Source organism: Clupea harengus, chromosome 21 (assembly GCF_900700415.2).
Source record: "Clupea harengus chromosome 21, Ch_v2.0.2, whole genome shotgun sequence".
NCBI classification, from domain to species: Eukaryota; Metazoa; Chordata; class Actinopteri; order Clupeiformes; family Clupeidae; genus Clupea; species Clupea harengus.
In genome coordinates this window covers 9792569-9802470 of record NC_045172.1, presented here as the reverse complement: position 1 = coordinate 9802470, position 9902 = coordinate 9792569, and positions in this window count along the sequence as shown.

Here is a 9902-nt window from a genome sequence, read left to right as displayed (position 1 = left end):
TGTGTGGTTGGGCGTATGTCGCTCCTCAGCACCTATGCAGAGATACGTGTACGCACAAAGCGTTTATGTTACAAAGTGCTCTGTTCCACAGAGCCCATACATCAAAGTGATATGGTAAGTACTTTGATGTAAACATCAAAGAGAAAGACGAGGCATCCAACTGCAATGAAGCAAGGACCCTGGACGAGAGTGCCAAACATTTTATTATGGATCAACATTAATAAACCCACCCCAGCCCCCACAAATAGTCACCCGTGTTGAAGTATCGAATGTTACAAAATAAACAAGCATAGCCATAACTGGCTCGAGAGATGTCCTCTTGAAGCGAACTGTAGATCTTTTCAAAAATCAAGATTTACAGCACCAATGGTGGTGATGCATAAAAAAATAGGAGGAAAAGGGGATCAGTGAAAACCTTTGGGGTGAAAGTCATCTAAAATTGGAATCGAAACCTCCGGCAGTCACCACAAATGGTACGATTCGCACAGCCAACATGCAATGCTCGAGAAGTCAGAGAATCAACCACACAGCACTGATGAAAACAGCTGCAAGGCCCATCATCTATCATTAGCATTGGTTTAGTGATGAGTAACCAACACAGGCTTTTTGGATACCAGGTTGCCATCATCATCCCCTTAGTTTCCCTTATAGCACTGTCTCTCCACAGATAGCTATGGGACACCACCAGTGTCTGGCCATTGGATCAGCTTCAGAGTACCACATCATGACAGATGCACATACTTCCAGTTTAAGCCAACACGACACATTTGGCCCCAGTTGTTGCCATTATGTCATGGGTGCTCTGGGACTAAGTATGGAGCGCCCATGCAATAAAGTGGATGACCTGGCACCATCCCTGGAAACACAAGAAACATTGGATTTCAATGCACTACATTAGGATATTGATCTCTGATTAAGTACTCTGCTGTGTTCTTAGAAAGACTTTACTTGCTGTATGCTTGAGTACTTGGTGCACAGTCTGCTGTGTGTGTGTGTGTGTGTTCGTGTGTTTGTGTGTGTGTGTGTGTGTGTGTGTGTGTGTGTGTGTGTGTGTGTGTGTGTGTGTGTCTGTGTGTCTGTGTGCATGTGCATTTGTGTGCATGTGCATTTAAGCATTTAAGTGTTAAGACCAAATCTGTAATATCACTCTAAACCAAGTGCCTGCATTGTTTATGTAAGTTCACAAGCAGGGAGGCTCACATGTCGTTGATGCGGTCACGCTCGGGTAAACTTTAAGCCCTTTGGACGTGCACTCTGTCTTTTCCTCTCCTCTCCTCTCCTCTCACCCCTCACTCCCTCTGCTGTGGAGAAGAGCGAAAGAGTGTGGGAAACTGATGCATCTTAGCCACGCGCCAAGGTGGTCGGCTCTTCCAGCCAAAGATCCCATTTAATCTCCCCATCAATAAATCGCGTTAAATGATGCTGTTGTAAGGTCAAGCACCAGGGGTTCCCGCAGTCTGGTGAGCGCGAGGCGGAGGGGTTGGATGGGAGTCTTGGGGCCTGACTTTGTAATTTTTTAGGAACTTGCCGCTTACTCAGTCATCATTTTGCAGCACCCTGTGGCTGCATTTGTCCATTCTTCCCACCTACATGTGTTTTTATTTCTTTACCTGGGGCCAAGTACGGTGAGGTAGCCTGGCTGCTTTTGGGTTCGCTCTCACACAGGGCACAGTGGAGAGCATCGAGATCAGCATTCCCCCACACACACACACCACTACCACCACTACCTCAGACAGGGTTTGATCTTTTCTGAAAACACTTTTACAGCTCAATGATCTCCCAAACGGCACCATAAATTAAAGTGTATGTGTTGGCGAGTCAGAGTTAAGCAAAACTGCAGAACTCCGTCCGCGTGGGGGCCAAGGGTGCGTTCACTTTGCTGTGCATAGGAACGCTGTGAAGGTGCTGATGAGAGGTGTCTTGAGAGGAAGGGGAAGACAGTAAGATAGATGACCACAGGTCCATGAGTCCATAGGTCCCTAATGTACTTCTGTACCACCACATGCTGAGAACACAAGGTTGGGGGAACTACCAGGGTCCTTATTTGGTTTCTGGGGAGTGTGCCCACCTAGTCGTATTTCTAGCAACAAAATCTTGAATTTTTTAAACATTAAAATCCTGAATATTTGAAGCATTTCAGGTTGAGAGGCCCTCTCAACCTTCTGATCCTTAAGCTTGGCTCCAGCATGTTGGTGTAAGGGTTCTTTCTCTGCAGATGGAGCATAGAAATCACATAATGGAGAAAAATGAGGTGAGAAGCTGTCATAAAGATGACATAAATAGGGCAAGGTTTGAAGGAAGGCAGCAATGAAGTGTTAACATTAGCAGAAAGAATTAGGAGCAGACCGCCCTCGAAGGACCATATTTTATTATTTGAACAGACTGCTTGTTACAATCACTCCCAGTGACCCCGATATAATAATAATGTACACCCCCTATCTTCCTGCACAGCAACATAACTTGACCCCTGACCTCTCTGCACATTTCTAATAAGAGTTTGACATGGTGACTGTGTGGTGGTATGTATGTGACGTGTGATTTTTTTTTCCTTCAGAGAGACTCAGAGAGTACCTCCTGAAATTTAAACCAGCCTTCTTTTTGACTGAGACAGATTAGATGTATATAAAAAGAATATAGATGGAGCACCAACCAATGTTCTTAGTCTCTTAATCTCCTGACCCTTACTGAAGAACGACAGGTGAACTGCTCCATCCTGTTTTTTTCCTCACTTCTTCAGTCTAGAAGAAAAGAATAAGTAACCGTTACCTCAAGTGACCAGAAAGAAATGCACAGAAACTGGATTAAAAACTCAGCCAGCATGTCTTCAATTACCTTGAAGGTGACGGAGCCAGATGTGATGAATGACCATTTACATTCGTAAAGGATATATAAGCCCCTCAGTGTTGGTAGACTCCACACCTGCTCAATAAATCTATTCTGAGGCATTCATGAAGCTCTCTTTCTACTTGCCAGCCACAACACCATGCATGGTTTTCATTGAAAGTGAAGGAGGAATACATACATTAGGAAACACATAGTTCTCTTTTTTTTCAGTTAGCAATCAAGCGGTGTTTTCGTTCATAGCTGATAAATTCATTTTGGTAGAGATGTTTTGCTCTTGAGAAGAGGGCTGCGTGCAAGAAAAAAAAAAGGAAAAAAGCTGTTGGCCCAAAGACATCTTTCTCAAATTTTGTGTGGACAAAGCAGCTGTTGCTCATTTCGGGAGGGGGAGGGAATGGTAATTGTCTGCAAACCTGATTTGCACTGGTTTGAGGGGTGAAATGTGATCTCATTGAATAGTAGGCTGCGATCGGGATGGAATGCAGGGAGCTGTAATGCTTTTGGTCACACTTTGGTCACATCAGACTGACTTGGAAAAAAAGCTGTTTTCACAGAAAACCAAAACGGCATAGATGTTTTAATGCTGATTGCCAATGTGTTTATCTGTTAAGGTTCTTTCACCCATACCAACACACAATGTACAGTATACTGTATGCTATGTGCTTTTTTTCCTTAATGTTCTTGTTTCCAGGTGATTTGGTTGTTGATCAGTTGCCTGATTTGTTCTTCCCTAATCTCTGGTCCATCATTCCGTCCATCACTGTTCTCTGAGAGTAGTGCACAGTAGTCATTCTCAGATGTTCATGACCCACCCTCTGTGAACTGGAATTCACTGCACTGGAAGGATAGCTCTGTACTGTAGTTCTAGATCACCAGGCCACATCTATTGCTAATGCTGCCCCTATTCTGTACCAGGTCAGAAATCAGTGTCACAGTCATATACAACGTCTATCAAGCGCTGAGCATGAAAACCAGTGAAGATGCCAAATTGTCAAAGAAAAACACCCAATAGTTTGACAAGTTTACAGAAAGGCCAATTAGATTGTTATTAGATTGATGAGCATAACATAAAGCTGTCTCAAAGTGTTATGGCTTCGTAAAGTTTTGTAAACATACATCAATTGTTAAGGCTGTTGTCAAAGTTTACAGTATCTATGAAAACTATCTACAAACATCTGCTTGCACGTATCAAAGACATGGTTTAACAAGAAATGGGACTGCAGCATTTCTACTCATTCTTCCACTGACTCATTTTTTGAGTCTGTTGGCAAGTCTTTCAACAGGCTTATACTTTTCATGGTAAACTAACCTTTCTGTGTCTTCAGCTGAAAATGAATTGAGATTGATGACCGTGCCACTCGGTGAGCCGAAGATTCTGTGCTGAGAGAAGACCCTTCCTAATTACTGTAGCCTCCCGTTACACTGTATGGCTCGGTAACAGAGAGCAGCACATGGCTCCAATTGATCAGACTTGGCTTTGAGTAGCTCGAATGCCTCTCTCGTGATAGCGCAGTGCCAAATGCTACAGTGATGCGGATGGTCTCCCATGTAGCAAGGACCACACTGTGTGTGAGTGAATGAGAGAGTCAGAAACCCAAATATGCACTGTGCAAAAGCAAGTCACGTTTCTGTTTTGTGATGAATTTGGACATGTTGCTAGTTTGGTCAGAATAGCAATTTTGTTGATGACAGATGTGGGGAGAAAGAGAAATACAAAGGTTGATGGAGATGGATGGTTTTAGGCAGGTCAGTCTTGGGGTATGTTGGAAATGAAGCCAAACCTAAAGTTCAGTTAAGCCTCTAAACATACAGTGGTTCTCTTCAACCACAACACCACCACAACCCATCTCACTATACTCTCCCTCAATCTTTTTCACCATGGTGGTCAACAAATTGGCCTACTGCCCTCACTGCACGAGATCAATCATGAAAGTTGCACTGATGAATATTTGTTTCACGTTCTTTGTGAAACCCTCTCACTAATAGTTGTGTACACAATGATTAGTTACTGAAAGAACCTTGAAAAATCTCTTTGCCTTGTGTTGTTGCTCTCTTGCACGGTCAGTTATCTTCTTGTCTGCTTGAGTGCATGTTTCTCCCAGCTGCTGTCCCAGAGGGGCTTTGCACTGCGTCAGTGCCCATTTGAGCAGACAGCACTGAGGGGAGTTGAAAAACAAGAGTGATAGAATATGGAAACAATTACAATCAAGATGGAGTGAGCAAGACCAGATACAGTACATGAGCAGAAGAGAGAAAGAGAGTGAGGGGCTGCCTTTTTGGGTGGCAATGGCCCAGTCCTTCCAAGAATTCCATTAGAGGTAAAACTGAGGAAGGCCTGCCTTAGATGCAGACATTCTGCCCAAGGCCAACACTTACAGAGCTAGTAAAGAAGTTTCTAGAAGTTTCCATAGTCTGTTAAGAGCTCCGTAGAGGTAAAGCCCACTGTGCACTCTGCAATACTGTGCCATGCCTCAGGCATGGTGGAGGAGTTGGGAGATTTCTGTTTTCCTCAAAGTGCATGAACTCCTTTCTTTATCATTACCTGTCAGTGTGGTCCAGCCACATTCGCCGCAGAGGTTTTGGCCTCACCGTGCAGACTCATCATTGGGCAAACCACACTAAAAACCCTTCCGCCGCCTCCCCAGTTCAAAACACCCAGGAGTGTGCCAACCTCAGAGGAAAGGAGGAAACTAGGAGAACCGCACAACAACCACTGAGATATTAAGCAAAAAATTCATCATGTAACATGAGACTTTTCTTTACATTCCTGGAGTTGGTGGGTTTTGTGGTGCGGACGTGCGATGATTAGGGAATGCTTTCGGCGTGATTGCCTAGGTCGCCCTCCTCTGAGAGCGTGGTCTACCTCAGAAAGGCATTACATGTACTTGATGACAATCCCAAGGGCTTTCCTCAAGTTCACAAACAAATGAGAGTAGGGGAAAATGGTAACGATAATAAGAGAGCAAAAAAGAAAGGAAGGAAAAGAAAGGAATGAAGGAAGATCAGGAGCTGATGCACTTTGAGTGTGCAACAAATTAGAAAAAAAAACATAAAAACAATAAACAACCCATCAACACAGCTCTCCACAATTTTGAGAGAAAGGGTAAGGAAGGTAGGGTGAATGGATAGCAAAAGAAAGGTTGGAAAAACAAGAAGAGACAAGAGCAATTGAGAAGGAAAATGAAAGGTTCTATTTTGTTCCCATCAGGTATGCATGCTGGAGCTTGTTGCCAGGTAACAGGTGCAGAACCTTCCAAGATCTTTAAGTAGGGAGTCCATTTTGAATAACGCAGAGGGACTGTAAGACCAAGGCAGCAAATATGTACTCCTTGTCTTGGGCCCATAAATATCCTGGACACAACCAACAGAACCACTTGAAAAAGAGAAATGTTCAGAGCGCAGATATAATGCCTTGGTGTAAAACCTCCATGGTGATCTTCAAAAACAGATACGACATGCTCTTCCAGGCATCTCATCACTGCCAAAGCCAAAGCTAATGATGCAAGCTGGACTTGGAGTTTTTGACTCCAAGAGAGGTTTAAAGCCTAAAAATGGTCAGAGTGTTTTGCAGTGAAGTATCGCATATTTTTTACTTTCTCGATTAGGCAGTCGGGACCATTATATGCCAAGGTTACACACGATGAGCTAGTATTTGAGGTTTAGAGCTCTTGTTCTATTTTTCCTCAAAACCACCCAGGAACATTATTTGAGACTATTTAGAAAATCCCTGCAAGTAATTTAGACATAATATAGAACTCAACTCCCTCTGTGAGGATTTTTGTGTGTGTGTTTGTGTGTGTGTGTGTGTTTGTGTGTGGTGTTGGCTGTTCAAATGTGTTGCTCAGTTAATGGCTCATGCACATACAGTCTACAGCAAAAGAAATGTGGAAAGGGGAGGGGTGGGCGAGGAATCTCTTTTGCATTGAAGCAATTTTCCCTCGGAAAGCTAGAGCGACTTGGCCCGACCCGAGACGGACGAAGGGGGCCAGGAAATTAAACACCATCTCTTGTCAGAACCCATTAGGGGATGGGAGATCTGTTCCCCTGTCATGTGCACTGAAAACAGCTCTCCATCTCCCCATGATGAGCAATCAAGAAGATGTGGCCAGACAAGCCCTCGAAACAGGGAGCCAATTCATGCCCCCCAAGTCCCGCCTGCAAGGCTAGCCTACTGGAGGTTTGGCCTGGGGAAAGGGGATGTTATGAGTAGAGGTATAACAATCACCTTAATTAATCTAGCAGGTCAGGAAACAGATTGAATTTTCAAAACAACGCTAAGTCTCACCCCTGCTGAGCTTGATGGGCCATCCAGGAGCTGCAGAGGTCACTATGGTATGCTGCACTGTTTCCTCCATCGCTAATGACGATCGTTGTGTGTTGCGTTTGTGAAGCCTACCGGTTAACCCTTGACAGACAAAGTGCCACTTTGGTTATACTTAAACATCTAATTAAACATCTTTCCTGTTCAAAAACCCAGGTGTTTTATTTCCTTTGTTAAATGAATGCAGAACACTCATCATCAGATGGAAATTGATGAATTGATAAATTATGTGTATTGCAAAAATCCTGCCAAATGCCATTCATGATCATATAAATCCCTCTTAATGTCCAAATTTAATTATGATGTACAGCAAGCAGATGAAAACATGAAATGTAGGGATGTCAGCACTTACCAAAGGAAAAGTAAATTCCCAAATAATTCCCAAACAAACTCCAAGATCAAACCTGTTCTGGCTATTGTTTGTACTGTGGGCCCAGGCTTCACAGGCCTTAGGTGATGACGTGCCACAAAAACCCTGGATCAATGAGCAAAGCAGCTGTGTACAATCACCCAGAAAAAGAAAAAGCTCCCAACGCAGGTGATTTCTAAGAAACCTCTCGATGGGGCCTTAGTCCTTACAGCTCCAACACCCCTCCTTCTACCCCAACCTCCACCACTACCACCACCATCAACAGCACAAATGGAAAAAAGATGTTTCCAGAGGAGATTTCTCTCTCTTTCTCTCCCACACCACTCTAGCACACTAATGAAAACAAACAAACAACAGAAACGTAGAGCGACCTCAGACTCTGGCGAATTGCTTCCTGCACTTTGTGGTTTTCAAAGAGCAGAAACAGGGTAGAAAAGGGGGGGGGGGGAGGAGATGCAGTATTAATATGTGGGGTTCTAAAGAGTGGGGAATTGAGTTATTTGTGATGGTGGAAGTGGTTTGGATTCAGGAGCAGTGGAGCGTGGTCAAAACCGTAAGGGTGGCACCGCATTACATCACAGCTATCCAAAGCTCATACCTACGGTGTCACCGAAAACCATTGTGGAGAAACGAAGAGGAAGATGCCACTGTGAAAGGAGGATGCAGTTTCCCTCCCCAAAACACATGGTTTCACCACATGAGGGCGTGTTTCTTAAGTGTGGGCATGCAAAGTACCACTGAAGGTTACACTGCGGTAAGAGGGGATTAGAATGATTTTACCACTGCACCATGTGGCTTCTAAAAGGCCTGAGGTCCAAAGAGTTGTCCTGTGCCACTGGTACAAATTGAGGGAATGAGCCTTAAAATGAAACAAAGAAATGCTGATTCCAAATGAACAGAATAAAAGTAGAAACCTTCGGTTTGGTGATCATGATGGATTATGACCACTGTGATGTTCATCTGGATAGCAGAGTACGTAAAACACGGAGCGAGGAAAAGTGAACCGCAGATGTGAGGAGAAGACGCACAAACACCCGTCCACAAGATAAAACACCCTCACCCAAAGACACAGATGAGGAAACACAGACCGATGACGAAGGCATGGCAATGTTGCGAGCGTTGTTATTCTTAAACCAACATCTGGTGAGCGCATCAAAATATTTACATGCTAAGGCCTTATAAAATATGATGTGTTTCAGAATGAGTCGTCTGGACGTAAACATGCAAGAAGCACTCACCTAATAAAAAGGCATAATTACAGTCCCAGACTAAGTTACGGAAAACAGTTCCACCTGCTAGCTAGCTGGCCAAGCCAAGGTGTGGCGTTGGTGTGATAACACGCCAATAAAAAAAAAAACATGGTGGTGCAGCATGTTTTGTTTTCCACACTTGGAGTGTAAACAATCAGTCTATTAGAGCCTTGGCCTTAAATGGCAAATGATTGCTTCAGTGGCGTGTTAATTATCTTGCGGGAGTAGCTCAGCAGGAGCAGTAGACGTTTCATTCCTTCTCACTGAGAATCTGCTGACCAGTGGCCAGGAGCCGTTCCAAATTCAAAACACAAGAGGAATTTTGTTGACTTTATAATTTCTGATAGGGGTCAGCACATACCAACTCTAAATGGTACAGACACATCATTTTCAAACTTTTTGTGAACTCAACACAAGTACTTGTTAATGCAGCATTAACATGCAAGACGTCTTATCATTCCATTTCAATAAAATAACATCGTGTCATCAACATCATCCTGGCAATGGCACAGGAATGTATAATGGCCGTGTGAGTTTTAGGAGGTGAAAGGCATATGGAAGGGGTCAACGCCTCCTTTCCTCATCACCCATGATTACCACACTCTCGTTGCACTTCCCACAGGCAAGGCATTCTTGAACTGTGACCATCCTATGACATAGGATACATTGAATACAGCTGTGTTCAAGGAGTCCAGAAAAGGAATGAGGTGTGAATGTGTGTGTGTGTGTGTGTGTGTGTGTGTGTGTGTGTGTGTGTGTGTGTGTGTGTGTGTGTGTGTGTGGATGACATGGGGTCCACCTGTGCACACTCTCCCGACTAACACGATGTGTGATTTATTGAAGAGCAGACAGTGTGAGTGAACAGGACCCCCTCAAACACCATTGGTGAACCCCCCACCATTACATGCACACACACACACACCCACACACACACACACACCACACACACACACACACACCACACACACACACACACACACCCACACAGAGGTATGTTCCTAATACAAATTATTCTCCTAAAATATTGGCACATTCATGGCAACATCAACTTATCACACACAGATAGATTATAGACACACTAAAACACATGGACACACAATCTTAACTGATATCCTGTATT